At 41.2% G+C, this 16405-nt stretch overlaps 1 protein-coding gene across 6 annotated transcripts in view; it reads right to left on the bottom strand.

Moving 5' to 3' along the window:
• The window catches only part of TMEM108 (transmembrane protein 108), a 169725-nt gene that overhangs the window by 128095 nt on the left and 25225 nt on the right, over positions 1-16405 (bottom strand). The window lies entirely within an intron of this gene.

Raw genomic sequence — 16405 nt, 5'->3', positions numbered from 1 at the left:
CAGTCACAGCTGGTGGCAAGCAGGCACCAATGGGCCAATGTGAGAAAAAAACTGCTTTACTGATTTTAGGCACAAATAGCTGAATGCTTTTTCCCCCACCAAAGCTGACATCAAGCTCGAAACAACTTTAACAGTGCTGGATCACAGTTTTCTGATTTATTTGCCAACACCTGGGATGGTCTGTCTTTCCGTCTCCTCCCTTGGATCAGAAAGCCCTAGGGACATAATCCCTGCAGCCACCAGATGAGAGGGTTAGGAAAACTACGTGCTAGGAGGACCTTTTGTTTTGCCTGGCATTCAGCACGGAGAATAGGTACCCCTTTCTTTCGAGACTGATCACACAATGTCAACCTCATCTCACAATATTTTCTTCCTCCTGAAGCAAGGAGAACTTAGTTGTTGATATATGTGAGTCAACACGTCCATAAATATGCTTATGAACAGGCAAGATGCATCTAGAGCATTTGGGAAGACTGGAGAAAAGTGTGTGCACGGGTATGTGACTGTTACTTACATATACACAGATATATGTGCATACAAACATGCACAATAGTTTATCTTCTTAAATTTTGTACACTTTTAGATTTTTTCCATTTTTTTCTCTGAAAAATAAGCGTAATACTCCACACCGTCTAAATGCACAAACTATTTTGCCTTGTTTGCAGAGAACAGAGAAGTAACTTTTAAATAGTAAAAAAGAAAAGAAAACGGCAGTGAACTATGGCCAGTGGAGACAATCTGGAAAGGGATAAACAAACATAGTTAAGGAGAGCCCTACCAGGGGATATTTCAACCCTTTGAAGAATTTCATTACCCATTCCATCAGAGGTTTGATTTACTGTACAAAGCAATCATTACTCTTTAGTGCATGGTGCAAAGAGATCTGTACCCTACGGAGAAGAAGCCTCAAGGAGGCATTTATTAAAGACGACTTTTGCCCTTTTGTTATCAATTTATGACATTCCCAATGCATCAAACAATGACACGGAAAACCTAAACAAATACACAATGGTCTAAGAAAAAAAAGTAGTAAATGGTGCTGTTAAATAAACAGCACATAACTGGCACGAGGAAGCAGTCAACAAAGAATTCCTGTTCACTTGTGCAGCACCCCACAAATCACAGGTGCATATTGTTGTGTAAGGACACAGCAGCCCATTAATTTAAAACTCGCTGAAGTGGGCGCTAGCGACTTGCCAGTTCCAGCCTTCTCTCTGGCAACGATTCTCTGCTGCTTTTGTCAAGTCACTTTATCTCTCTGCTGCAGTTTAACTAGCTGTAAATGGAGATAATGATACGCACCTACCTTAGGGAAGGTTAGGATTCTTAACTATGTAATAGGCCGTAAGTTCTGTTATCAAAAAAACCCTTTAATTGAAAAAATACAACGTACGTTTTGAGGAGTTTCAACCATCTGTATTGATTCACTCCTCACAAAGGCAGAAAACGTTTACCCCATTAGCGAGGAAAGAGAGACAGAAAGGAGCACAAAGGCTTCTCAGTCATTACTTTCCAACGCAATAAACTGATGCAGCCATGACAGAGTTTGTAGGCACTGCACGGAAGGGCTACGGCTAATGACACCGTCTCTGTGCGAGTAGAGCTATGAGACCTGAAATATCTATGGCTGTCACACGCAATCAGGTGTGACGCCTCTTCAGTCCTCTGCCCAGGTTTGCTCATACAGCAGAAAGTTTGCAGTCTGTGCTATCTCACACGTTTCTCAGTTGTGAATGAACTACTGCTCGCTTACTCCCACTCTTGGCCAGCAAAAGGATTCAGCAACATTCCCCTCCTGTTTTCACTATAAAACAGCCTTGGTGACCTGGCTGCCGTATAATAAAAATCTTGACTGATCAAAACATCGTTTCTCATCCATTTCACATAATGGAGCACAAATGAAAGCTCTGGAAACAATTTTTTTTTCCTCCCCCAATTGTCACAACGTAGTTTTTCAAGTCGCACTTCAAGTATTCCTCCATCCATTTCTACATAGTAACTTTATTATCAGCCAGCCCTGGAAGGGCAACAAGCTATTGCTATTAAAACGACAGCGATACCTGACCGCAGGCTGGCAGACAAGCACACTTAGGACCGCTTAATGCTCACGACAACCTGCAAACTCACCTGAAGCAATGAGAGCTCCATCTCTGAATAAGCAGCCCTGTCCTGCCGAGTGCCCTGTGCGAACGGTACGCGTACCAAGGCCTGTCCTCAAATATGCCTCTTTTACAGGTGTGCAAATTCCTGATAACTACATACAAGCTCTTACCGGATTTTTTTTTGTGATAAGTATTTGAAATTTTCAGGCATATGCCCTAATCATAAGAGTTGCAGCTTAAAACAATTGTTCATTCTTGAAATCAAAAGACACCAGCAAGTTTGTTTGGAAAAAGGCACTCAGAATTTCCACTGGAAATTAGTTTGAAAGAATTTGGTTGAGTTTCTGTGTGCACAAAAACAGAAAAGTATTGCTTGAAGGATCTCTATGAATATATTTCTATGCACTTAGTCTAATTTCTAGCAGAAATGAAGAAGTACTTCAGAAAGGAATGCTGTTCAGTAAATTTGTTGCCTTCCCCTTCCCATATAGGTTTTTGCTGGGTTCATTCCAAATTTTTAATACATATTCAAACTAACTTTTTTGGCATCCAGACCATCCAGTTTCACTTACTCTTGACTGTTCTTGCCCCCCCCCCCCTTTTTTTTTAAATTTAAATCAATAACTCCATTATCTTAACAAACTGTTTACATAGTCCTAATATGAAGAAATTACTTTGCATTAACTACAAAAGCTACTCACCTCAGTGTAACATTACACCATTTCCAATCCCCTCTGCAGTTTACATATTCTGAGAAAGCCTTTTATAAGCCACAAAAAAAGAGTTTACAAGCAGATTAAAGGATAAAACTGCCAACTGCAGTGAAATACATGGTCAATACACTGTTAACCACAAATCCATAACTGTTTTGCTGATAAAACATTGCCTAAGCTCCAGTTTGTTCAGACTGCTGCTTTTAGATTCCTCCTGACACGAACAGCAAAACGAGAAGAAGAAATACTGCTGATTTTAAAAGAGCTGTGCTGGTTTGCAGTCAAATCTGTATAACTGATTTGCAGACACCTCTGTTGATTTTTAAAGTGATTAAAAGAAAGCGGCATGGCATTTTCTCTTTACTCTTTCTGTTTCCTTCAGCAAGCCTGGTCATGGAAAACGTTTTCGCTGGGCTCTACAAGTCTTGTAGTTTTAGAGATTCGTTCCCCTCTCTGGCTAGATGCGGTTGCTCATGAAACTCCTACTTCTCCCAGTTGAACCACCTGCCCAGCAGCAAAATGACCATGTTAGAGTGCTGCTTTACTCAGAGAGGCTGCAAAATCTCTATCCTTGTTGGTTTGTAAGACTTGGCAAGACTGCAGATGCAGTTGGTCTGATCTAGTGTCGGCAGCGGCCCTTCTCTGTGCTGGAGGTTGGACTAGATCACCCCTCCTAACCAATAATTGCAAGGTTCTGTTTTTTCATATTTGGTTGGTGACTAAAACGCAGAAGGCACTTTTCCTGGAATTGAACATACCGTTTCCAGAGCACTCCTCTCCCAGTGGAGTCTTTGGTGAAAAATGGAAGTGGAAGATTATATTTTATGACAATTTGTTTGTAATTATTTGCTATCTAACATCCTCAGAAGGATGTTGTTTTCTGACATTAGAAAAATAGATATGGAAGGAAGAGATCTTACAGACAGCACTTTCCTCATGCTGACCAGGACTAAGAAACAGGTCTTCAATGAACAAATTAAGACAGAACCACATGGGTGACTGCAATTACTGCAGATCTCTCTGTTAAGTCCCCTTCTCCTCAGAAGCTCTTATCTTTCTCTGGAAGAAAGTAGCTAAATGAAGACATGGGATAACTTGCATAACATACTTCTGGTACTCTGAATAGTTCGTGTATTCAAGGTACAGAGCTCACAGAGGGTGCAGACCCCCATAATGTTATAGTAACCTCTCTGCTTCTTCAAAGGGACCACTGAGAAAAACCTGGGCGCACAAGTACTCGTCATTCAATATGAAAGTCAAACAAGAATAGACAAGTCAATGAAAAAAAAGCCCTACAATCTTAATACACAAAAAATTACAATAACTATTTCAAAAGCATGAAAAATAAATTAAAACAATACATACAGCATACTGATATATCCTAAAAAATCTAAGCTACCGGTACTTTCCAGTGCAGTTTTGAACCAATCCTTCTGTTCAGAAAACAGTCTACAAATATTTGTACATGTGATGACTTCAGTCTCTAGGCAAAAGTAAGCATTTAACATCTAAACAACAATTTATGCATGAATCTTACCTCAGCTGCACACAGAGTCAGTTCAAGAAAGCATCAGTTTTGAATCAACCTGCCCCAGCCATTGAAACTTGGTCTTTGTTGTTGTATCTCACACCATTTGAATAAAAGAAACTATAAATTACTAAAAAGCTTCACTTGTAAATGGTTAGAATTAAGTGCGCAAATATTATTGCTGAAGTTATGCACAACGCCAAGCATAAATCATACTAACAGTATATAGAGACTTTGATTCGTCTCTGGTGTACAACCTATTTAGAAAAGACACTAAAGTTAATAGTTGTGTGTGCTATCTAAATAATTGATTTAAAGGTCTTTTTAGTTGATGGTGGTTCATAAAAGCATCCTGTCTGTTGGCTAGAATAGTTCAAAACAGCTCTCACACAGGAAAGCTCTCCTGACTGATCAGGGCTTTTTGCCCCACAAGCCAAATCTAAGTTACTTTATGTCTATACATTCTTCATATGAAGAAGCCAGAAGATAAGCATTTTATCTTCCATTATATACATGGAACCAATTGTTAAATAATGCAACTTGAGAGCTTTTATCTGAGCTCCTCTTCATAGCATACAAGAGACAAACAAGCATACTCAGAGAACAGTGATTTTCAGCCTTTCTCCATTGGCAGACCCCTCGGTATTTTCCAATGGAGGTGTGACTGCCTCAAAAGCAAATTTAAGCCTCCTGACAACATACTTGCTTAGGGACTTCATCTCTACTGTGGAACCATTTAGAAGCAGCTCACGGACTCCCAGGGCCCTGCAGGTCCACGGCCACTGGGCCGCCACCGCAACGCTACCCACACTGGCACGTGCGTGGCGCGTCCTCAGGCAGGAAACCTTCAGCTAGTAACTCAGCTTTTGCTTTCCGTGTAGATATAAATTACACAAGCCTTGTCCAACACTTCCCACAGCTATAGGGGATAATGCAACATATAATTAATAGTCATATCTTTCATTTAGGGTTTTCTCAAATCAAAAAGAAGCAAAACCAACTTTGATCAAAAATGTCTACCCTCCTGTATCTTAAAAGCACTTTTAAGCTTTTGAATATGTGATGATAGAAAAGAACATAACTGTTCTTACACCTTTTACAGAAACACACTCGCTCACGTACTCAGAATAATATTCTGTATTGGGTACAGAAACCCTTATAAGTTCTGACCCCAGCTATTCCCACCTATTTTTTCTCCATAATATGGCTCTCTCTTTACATCCAGGTTGGGCATCTCATGTGGTCATGGATCTGAAATAAAAACCAGTCAAAGACAAATAAGAAAACCCTGCCAAACTGAGAACCCTCCCTTCCAATTCTCTCTCCCCAAGAACTGGGAGCACTAATTTACGCTGAAAGCGAGAAGAATTACTTTCCCTTTTCTACTGGCCAGTGGTATTAAAACAAACACATTCTTGGCATTTCAAACTTGCATTCAGCCAGTGAATGGTACAGAGCTGACAGGGCACTTTGCTACGTCAGCTCAAAGAAGGAAGGTTTAGCAGAGATTTAAAATTCCTGGTAAGAAATGCTCCGCTAATTTTTGTAATGTTTTTAAAGTACAGTTGTGAAGAGTGAAAAAAAGGACAAAACTTGATAGGCTCAAAGAATGGTTACATTCTTCCTTCAGTGATACTCACATAAAATCAAGTAAAGTCTAGGTTTAATGAAAATGAAAAATGCAACCTTAATCAATGAGGCTACTGACTGAAAGATCACATTTTCACAAGCATGTCCAACAAATACCTACAAAAACGTTTGTGCATTAGTTATATCAACAGAAACCCTTGTTTATCTATACAAATGATAGTTTGGCCACGCATCCTGCAGACGGTGCTACCTGCTTGCAGGCACCGTTATCCAGCATACTTACTCAAATGTGAGCTTTTTGGTTTGCCACAGACACGAGTATATTTTTGCCAGAAGACCTACAGTGTTTGCCAGCTAGGCACTAGTGGTGCTCCCACAGACTTGCAGGACCAGTCTGTTCTGCCTCATCTTTTGACAGAGGGCTGTAATGGCAAACGCATCTTTAAAGTTTTGCTCTACATAAAAAGTTGCATTGGATTCAATCAGCTGTAGTCAATTCTGAGCACTTCTGCTCATGCATCATGTTGTTGCCTAGTCCTATAAGAAGGACTCATGCCTCTCACAGCTTGCTATTTCACAAACTATGCCACAAACTTACATCTCTGTAAGGTGTTTCATTAAAAGATATGACACGGTTTAGAGTTAAAAATGCCTCTGACTTCACACAAATTTGATTTTATCCCATTATTTATTTATGTAGAATTCCTGAGCTCATCCAGTCTGTACCCTTGATTATTATTTATTCCATGTCTCTCATAAAAAGAGAGGTCTTTTTTTGCTTTGCCATCAGTCCAGCCTCGAAACTCCCAATCTTATATAAATGAGACACAGAGTGCTGGAAGGGGAGCCTTTTTAAAAACCTTATAGGATGAGAAACTGAGGCTCATGATCATCCAAAAATCTCCTTAACATTGCACAGAAATAGTAGCGCAGACTCTGTGAGTCCGACACAGACACTACTGTGTCACTTCAAGATCATTTAATCTTGAAGTTGTCCTGCACTTTGAGTACTGAAAAGTCAAATTTGCCAAACAAAAAACAGAGCTTCACAATTTCCTTTAGATTTTGGAGGGCTGTGAGCAAATGATTAAAAATATACAAGAGGAGGTAAACTACTGCACAGAAGAGCAAAGTTCTGTAATGCAATGCCCACTTTCATAATTTTCTCAACAACACGTCCTTTTCAGTTCCTGCCAGTGTTTTACACGATTTATTCTAATACATTGATTTTTCAGATCACAGCTATTGTCCTTTGGACTTCATTCACCGCTGTCCCTTCTTCTTCTTGTAATCAATACCACTAAAGCTAGTATAATATTTACTTTTACCAATATAGTTCATCCGAGTTTGTGTTTGCTTTTTTTTTTTTTTTTGGGGGGGGGGGGGGGGAGAAGGCCTTAAAGCATTTTATTTATAGATTGGTTACAAAGGTGAATCAAAAGTTTTTGGCTGTATGTCTCATGACTGTTTACTACAAATTAAATAAAAGGTCATCAAGCATGAATGACAGAAGTAAGGCTAACTGAAAAGTCTGCCCTTCCCAAGCATGTAATGAACCTTTTGCAACTGCTAGGGATTTAACTACCACTGCAGAGCATTTTCTCATAGGTTTTAGCAAGCAGAAAGAGTCTCAGCTCCCTGTACATTCCCATGCCGGCACGCAGCACCTTAAGGAAGGAAGGTGTATCTATTTCTGTGAACAATACATTGGCTAAAGTTATCATGTAAGATTTACATTTCTTTTATGTTGTTCCCAGTCCATAAAAAGACAGTGGCTGTCTAGAAGGGATGTTTAGTTTCTCTGCAGGTGCCTGTTCCCCCCTCTTTCCCTTCTCTAACCCCCAAAACTTGGCATTAAATTCTGAGCCTCAGCGCAGCCCCACTGCAGCCAGACTGCAGCTATAAATGTGCATGCGGCAACAGAGCTGTCATAAATGTCACTGCATCAGCACTCTTGGCCTCTAGTAAATGATTGTAATGAGTTCAGTATCAATCACACGTGCTCTCTTTGTCAGAAAAAAAGCCTGTTTTTTGACTTTTAAAAATAGCTATTAACGTCAATCATGAGTTTAAGTCAATCGCACCAGGAGGGCCTTGGTTCGATCTTGAAAATTGTAAGTATGACATGACAGATGGTAATAGGAAACCTTCATGCAGCAGCAACAACTACTCTACTGCCAGGATATACAAGCAGAAACACAAGCAAGGCTTTAGGTCAACTTTTCCTACTGAGATGAGACATACATAGCAATGAAAGGCTTTTTGTTGCATAGGAATGCTCTAGCCTCTAGGGCCAGGGCTCTCATGAAAATGAGACCTATATTTCAGGTAACTAGGTAAGAGAAACTGTTATGCATACCTTATTAAAATAGTACCATTTTTCCCCTATATGGTAAGAGATGTATATATACTCCCCCAAAATAGCCTTGCTCAGTGTAACTACCCGATGCTAAAAGCTTGTCTACGTGGGTAACCGACACTAGCAATATCAATTTAAAAAGGACTGCATCCAAATAACAAAATCAGTCCTATATCAGAACGTCTTGAGCATCACACCTGTCAAAAGCGGGTACAGAATTAGATGCGGTACATCACAAAATACCTACTTTGTGCATATGTGGTTTTGTTCCACAGTATCTTCCTGGGCTGACAGCTAGTCTCCTGTACTCCTTCGTACCTTGCCTTTAAAGCCCATATCTCAAAAGTATGGGCTCAAAGACTTTGAGGTCTACAATCAGCCCATACCTCAAAGGTCACACTATTCGGGCATTATATGCCTGCTAAATGCTGGTTCTCTCTCTTTGGGCTCCTAGGACCAAGGAGCAAGATCCCAAGTAAACACATTTATTTTTTTCCAGCTAGCCTTGTGCTTTGTCTACTGTCACATGTGCAGGGGTGATCTATGCTGGATAGGCCTCTGTGAGGGCCAAGACTAAGAAATTTACCATCTTTAGACACAGAAACTAACACATTTAGAAAGGGGTATTACAGAGATTGCCAAGCAGGACACTAAAAAAACGTGTTCTTTAGGGCATGAAGATGATCTGCAAGCAGGTTACAGAAAAGAAACACATGTCTGAAATCACTCTAGCTGCATTATGAAAAAACAGAACAGATTTTTGGCACAGGACAATAGTATAAATTTACGTTTCATCACAGACTGCTATATGTCTACCAAGGAAAAGGACGGCAGAGCCAAGGACTCTTCAAGGGGATACACAAGAAAGATAGGATCTCTTCACTGAACTGGTCTACCTGAGAAACCACCAAAAGTGGCCAAGACCCAGCATCCTTGTCTCTGCAGCCAGCCAGCATACGCTCCCAAGAAGAGCTGGAACTGTAGAGTAAAATGGCAAACATTACTGCATTGGTCCTTACAGCAAGGGACTGGCTTGCATACTGCGGTATATAACTGGCATTTCTTCTGGTTCCTCATCTCAGACGCTGCCATCCTAGGAAGTAATTCTCCATCAGGCTATTGTTTCTGCTCCTGCCTCCTCACTGTCTGCCCTTGTGCGACCATCAGTGCTGGAGACAGAGTCCCACTAAAACTGATGCTTGATTTCCACGCCTGACACCCCCGCTCACAGTCCTGCAGTGCTTGAAAAGCTCCAGAGAAGAAAGGCAACTATCTGGCAACTTTTTATCACCAAGCTGCTAGACACTGAAGTGCTCCCTTTTCATCTCTCAAGGCGAGATCATTGTTTTCACTGTCTGTGCTTTTGGCATTTGGTGTCTCCATTTTGCCTGCAAATCCCAAAGTACTGAGGCTTGTTAAGTTCACAACTATCTAAAAAAAATGGTCTATAAAGCAGGCTCTGCAAAACTCCACACATGAAGAATCACTCTGTTCAGGCCTTTAGGCTTCCTTCTTTTTTTGAACTCATAAAGAACTGCAGCACGGACAAAGCTAACATCACCTAGCTTAGAAGGAAAGCACGCCAAAAGCATGCCAAAACTTCTTCCTCTTCTTCAGGTAGATGCATATGAGAGGCACTTCTGCTACTCATCCCTGGCAGCGGTCATCCAATATGAGACATTTCAAGGGTTGCCAAAAGAATATGCACAGTCTCTGAAACTCTGTTTGCTAGGTCTCAGAGAGGTTCTGTGCCTTGATCTCACAGATGCTGTGCAGAGCACAGCACAAGGTTATAATTCAAGGCAGGGACTGCTCAGTTGTCTAAAGCTTCCAATTAGTGTCCATCACGTGCCCTTCTCATCCTCAAAGACTGCACTGCCACACTGCAGCTGCTGATGTGCTAAATGAACAGTTCTCTTTTATCATCCAAACGTCCAGGATAACGCTCACTTCTCAGAGTTAACCAGCATTATTCTGGTTATTCTGGGAACAGGAGGTGGAATGCTGACATGATTAAAGGAAGCACAGGCTGGCAAACCACTTGTTTTTTCTCAGGCAAAACAGGTGAGAACACCTGCGGTTCTACCATCTGAACTTCCCAGGTGAGCCCACACCAAGCTGGCACAACAGTCAGCAAGGGAGAACACGTTCCTATTTATGATCTGCACAGCCCATGGGGGAGTACAGGTAACAGGAGCATGGGTTTCTCCACCTGCAGCCAAGGTGACTGGAGAACGCCTTGCAATCAAAGCCATTTGAAACCTCCTGAGGACTATCAGCCTTATCATACCTGGCAACAACACTTTGTAACCAAGGCACATCACAACAGATGGCCTCAATTAGGGCTACTCTATGTCTAAGTCTTCCTCCTTATGTCCTCTTTTTACTGCGTGTAAAGCTGTACGGCCAGAAAAAAAAGAAGGATCTGACTGTTTGTCTAGAATTTTTGGACACTAAGCAGCCCTGCTTAGAGAGGACTAGCCGATATTTGAAATGCAGATGACAAAAGTAGGTGCACAGATCAACTGTACAAGACCTGGTCTGTGGCATGAACATATCAAAGTGCCATACGTTCAACATGTCTAGAAACAAGCAGAAATGCTGCATGTGTGCTGGTAATGGCTTGTTCCATAGTAAGGGCCAGGTATTCATTTAGAGACCCACCATCCCATACTGATTCACATGAAGCAGAGACAACTGAAGATTCTTCCTTTACTATTCACCCTTTGCTTGTAAAGGTTCAAGGCTGAAAAATTTTAACTGTTTTTAAAGGGAAATCAGGGAGTCATTTTTTTCCCAGATAAGCTGTTCATCCATCAAGCTAGAAGGATCATCTAGCCTGCTCCTTTCCTCACCCAACCCATCACTAAATTCTGACTGTAAATCCAGTAGGCTTCCAGACCAAACTCTAGCCATGAGTGTACCTGGCACTCAAATTAGCTCTCTTAACCAAATTAGGTTTTCTATCTGACAACATCCAAACAACTTTCCATCCCAAGATGAAGTGTCCCTTCAGCTGACATCCCTAAACTCATTCAATCTCATTGAGTTTACTCAAAAACTATGAGCTAAGACACATTTTGGATAATTTGGGCATTTTTAATAAGGAATACTACATGGTCCAGTGTTCAAAGCAAACCGCTTCTTCAGGTAGCAAAGCAAAGTAAACAAATTTTCTTCTCTTTGGTTTTCATTTTAGCAGTCTACAGATTTCTCTGTTCTTGCCAGGCTGCAAGTAAAATACTAATTTTTCATAAGAACATTACCCACACAGTATTTCCAACTTTGCTAGAACTAGGATGCAAAAGGTGCCAAAAATAATCCAAACAACCCTACCCTATTGGCTGTTGCCAGTTTGGCCTCTCTGAACTTTACCAAACTCTACTGGTTTGGTGCTATCTTTGATTGATCATATTAGAAATGGCTATTTAACTATAACCTTGATATACCTCCTTTGAAAGCATATAGCAAAGGCCCAGATTTTTCCAAGTTATTTCTCATCAGTTCACTACCAAAACTGAGATCTCTCACAAATCTCTGTTTTCTAAGCATTTAGGAATGCTGTCCAATTCTTTCTGAAAATAACAGAAGAGCATCTGCAGTCTTTAGTGTGAGCTGGATTAGCTTTTCTTGACGTATAAGCATTTGGACTTGACATTTACTTCTCATAAAGCTCTGGGTCACACCCTTTTGTGAGAGGAGCTAAAAGATCTTGTATTTTTTACTTCCTAGTGATGTTTTCTTAAACTACCCGGACAGGTGAAATGCCTCAACCAATTAACTTTGAAAAGTTGCTTCAGGTGCGGAGAAGGAAGGGGGAAAGGAGTTGATGTCAGCTTGATAACACAGTTGCTAGAAAAAAACCACATTTTATATGGCTACCAAGGGTCATCAATAAAAGCTGTAGGCATCATAAAACATCGTTACAATAAAAGTGTGGCAGACAGGCTGAGATAGTTGCTGTTTGGTTTTAACTTCTCCACAAAATATGACATTTTCCCAGTTGTTTATGTCAGTAACAGTGGCAGGGCCATGTTCAATGTGTGTCTGGTTGCAATAAAAACATTTGTGCTCTGCTTCATTATTTAAATCTTACAACTGATTCATTCAGAGCTGCAATAGGGTTTAAAACATGCAGCTGTGGTATGACTGTCATAATGGGATTTTCCATTTCCCCTTGGAAAATGCTGTGTGAGAACACGAGTGGATTATACTCTGCCTTCAGCTGCTCTTCAGACAGCAGCAGATGCAAAATAAATGAATACATACATACATAAACACATAAAAGCAACATTAACAGAAAGACGTGGAAAAAAGGAAAAAACAATCTATTAGAAATTTAAACTATAGCTCAAACGGCAATAGCAGCTTGATAGGTAGATATGCAGTTTTGTATTCAAAAAAAAGGACAAAAATCCACACACCACAGTCTTCCTGATTCGTAGCCATGCCAACTCACTGCCACAGCTGTAATTTAGGGAAGAGCCTGGCTGGTGTTTATCAGGAGACTCTGGGGGTCTTCAAACCTTGATGGCAATGGCATTGTGTTATTATTAGGAAGTTAGGCAGGGATGTGAAGTCTCTTATCTTCCATGGGGTAAGGATGACACCAATTTTACCAGAGGTTAATCAAATCAGTTCAACCATTTTGTCAACAACAAATTTCTGAAAAGGGATCAGAGCTACCCCTTTATAGAAATTACTCCAGTATCAAAACAAAATTTCAAATGGGACCTAGTTCCTCTTGGACCGTCAGTTACCAGAACTTTTGCCATACTTCTGCAGATAAAATATTTTTGAAATCTCATCTTAATAAACACCAACTATATCTACTAAGTTTAAAGAAAGCAAAAAGTAATCCCTTCTAGGCTTGGACAAGAGAGGAGACATAGTGAAATAACTTTCATCATATGGAAAAAAAAAATAGACCACCAAGGAAAAGGAGTAGACTATTGTAAAGAAACAAAAGAATAATCCAATATAAACAATAGATAATTAAGAAATCTGGCAATGTTCCTTTAAAAAACAGGTTATTCCACCAGCAATTGTTCCAGAAAGGAAGCCTGGCCTCCTAAACAGCAGGGTCCTTTTCCTTAATGACCCCAGCAATATCCCCCTCAGTCCTCTCTGATGTCTTCTCTGGGCAAGAAAAAGGTGCTGTGGCTAATGCAGAGCTATGGACTAAACAGCCTCACCAGCTGCCTTCTGCCTGATCAACAGCTGAGTTTTGCCAGCGCTTCCCTCAGCGGAGGGATCAAAGTCTTTCCTTCCCTCCTATTCAGCCACGGATTTTCATACCATTTACAGAGATTTCTAATCTTGGTCAAATTTGGTTGAAGTTGGCCAGGAAAGTGCAAAAATCACTTGGAAAGGAGTGACTGACAGATAAACGGACAAACAACACAACCATCTCTCAAATTTGCTTCTGTAGGTAACATGGCTGATAACAAGCTGCTTTGGATTTTAACAGAAAATCAGAGAATAAACAGGTGCCTCTTCCCACTGGAGGCTGCTTTATTATATTCTTTAAGTGAATTATTGGGAGGAAAAATAAACACGGAGTAAGATGAGTAATTGGTGGTGCTTAAGCATGGTGGAGTAATGACTGTAGGCTGAGGATCACTAGCTGCAGTTCAGCTGCACGGCTCACGTAAATTAATACTTTAATAGCCCTGGACACACAGCATATGTCTAACGTATCCTAACTCACCATCACATGGCCACCGAACACAAAGTGCCAGCTGCTGCTCCTGTGACATTGAAGTTGTCAAGGGCATGCCAAACAGCGAAACCAAGACAGTGCCAAAAAGAGAAGGGTGCTCTGGGGATTAGCCGGCACTTCTGGAGAGAGCATTTACTGCTCTCTGGAGTGGGTGGATTTCAGAAGCCTGATGGGTATGGAGGAATCCGACAAACAGATCCACAGGGTTTGGGATACACAGCTCTTGAAGCAACACGAGAATCTGCCAGGTCAATATACTTAGGAAGAGTAGTACTGCTGGTATCAGGGAAGCATTGTGCACGCTAGAAAAAAAACAGGCATTACTGTCACTGGACCCTCTCTCCTTTGACTCTCACCTCTACAGCATCATGCAAAGGAAACGGTGCCAGGATGAGCCCTTGGTACGCACGAGCGAGCCTTCAGTACACATGGTTTCCTTCCTCCACCACAAATAACACTGCAGGAACTATGCCCAGCAACGATGTCTGCTCCACCAGGTTTTGTCTCACCTCCCCTCGATACCCTGGCATAAGGCTGTTCTCTTTTGTGCCATGGACTAAATTGATCCCTATGAAGCCTCGTGTCTGGGAGTTATTAAGGCAATCTGAAGCTGGTTTTGTTTACCTGTTTCCCAAACAGCTCTTGAGGGGACCACACAGTTCCACGAGGGCCATGAATTACGAACCTGACCACATTTTGCATTGGCAGTCCTGTGCTTGCCCACCGAAAGAACGCATGGGGTTCCCTGTAGAGCCCCAACACGTCCTTTCACAGCAAACAGCCATTCCCGGTGAACGCTAAAAGCCACCAGTTTCTGTAATGCCCGACATGATGCTTGTCCTGTCATGTTTTAATCTAAAGTATTAAGCCTCAATAACAGGAGAAAACATCCTAAATACTGATTGGTATGTGATGTTATTAACCCATTTTTAAACTTCTTTATTAAAGAAGTTGCTCAGATCACAAAGAAGTACTGCCTGGAATCCCAGACTTAGGGATCATTCAATCTTTCTCACTAACAGGAGCTCACCATTTAAGCTGTGTGTGCTCAGAAATAAGCAATCAAATATATATGAAGGGGGTCTGCCTGACCACAGTGTATCTTACAGTATTATTTGTAAAATTTCAACTTAGTAGAACTATCTTAGCGTGAGACTGGCGTAACACAGTGTCTAATCAGCCTTATTATCCTAAATTCTCCATTGTTTCCTGGTAAGCTGCATTTATGTCTTAGCTGATTATCCACTTAAACTATCAAGTACCAATTACAAAATGCAGTAACATTAACGTCACAGATGCTTGGATTCACAGAGAAGCAACCCCAGATTATTTTTTGGATAATAAATCACACTACAGAGGCAGCAGATCTCAGTACAAAATGCCTGTCTCTGTGATTTAAAATAAATAAATATATCATTCTGCTATACAAATGACTCATATTCTTAAATAAAACTTTAATGAATTAGAAATAAACTATGGTATAAGTTCGTTTACAGAGCTACTGCAACCAGGAATTAGGATCACATTCATACAACAGCATTAGCAAGCACAATTCCCTGTGCAGTCAATAGGAAATACTTCCATTAAGCATTGTTTTATGGCTGATCCTCACAGAATAAAATCCCGAGAATCTTGTTTTCCTTTTTTAGGGAGGTCTGAAAATTTGAAGCAATTCTACTGAAGACGACATAGCAAACTGTCCCTGTTCACTTTGCAGACTGGTTTGAGTTCCTCGGGATCAAATGAACTGCAGAAACTCAAAAGCAAAACTCAGCCCAAACCTTCAAATTACGGAGGAATTAAGCAAAGTCAGCCCAAAACACTGTAGTGGCACTGCCAAGATCAGTAAGTCTCACTGGGCACCCCCACTGCCTGTATCTGACCTCACATTTTCGCTGTAACATCAGCTTTCCAACCCCTTCTGCACTCTGCAGAAAATGCCAACTAGCTGGCACCCTGGGCCACGTTTGTATTGGTAAGCGACACATTGCTAGGGAACACACACGGGCACTGGAAATCAATCATCACTTCTGTTAAATTGCTGGAATGGTCCCTGGGCTGGTTTCGACAGTTCTCAGGCACGGTTTGGGAGGCAGCGAGGAACAGACGCCACCCCCAGGAGGCAGTTTGCATGTCGCCATCCTCTTCCGGAAGCTAAAAAAGTGTAATTGCATAGGCATGGGCTGCACCCAGCCAGCTGTCCTCAGGGCCAAAGCATGACTCTGGGCATATTTACTTTATTAGTGTGGATATAGCCAGAGTGGCCAGGTAAGGTGGACAGTCCCCAGCTGCAGCACAACACTGCAGCTTTCTCCCCTGCCCATGACCTAACAGCATAGGACAGGCTGTGGGTTTACCTTGACTGTTCAAGAAGAAACACAAAATGAAATA

Source organism: Struthio camelus, chromosome 2 (genome assembly GCF_040807025.1).
Source record: "Struthio camelus isolate bStrCam1 chromosome 2, bStrCam1.hap1, whole genome shotgun sequence".
NCBI lineage: Eukaryota > Metazoa > Chordata > Aves > Struthioniformes > Struthionidae > Struthio > Struthio camelus.
Note: the sequence above shows the minus strand (reverse complement) of the source record. Positions and strands in the feature narration are given on the sequence as shown.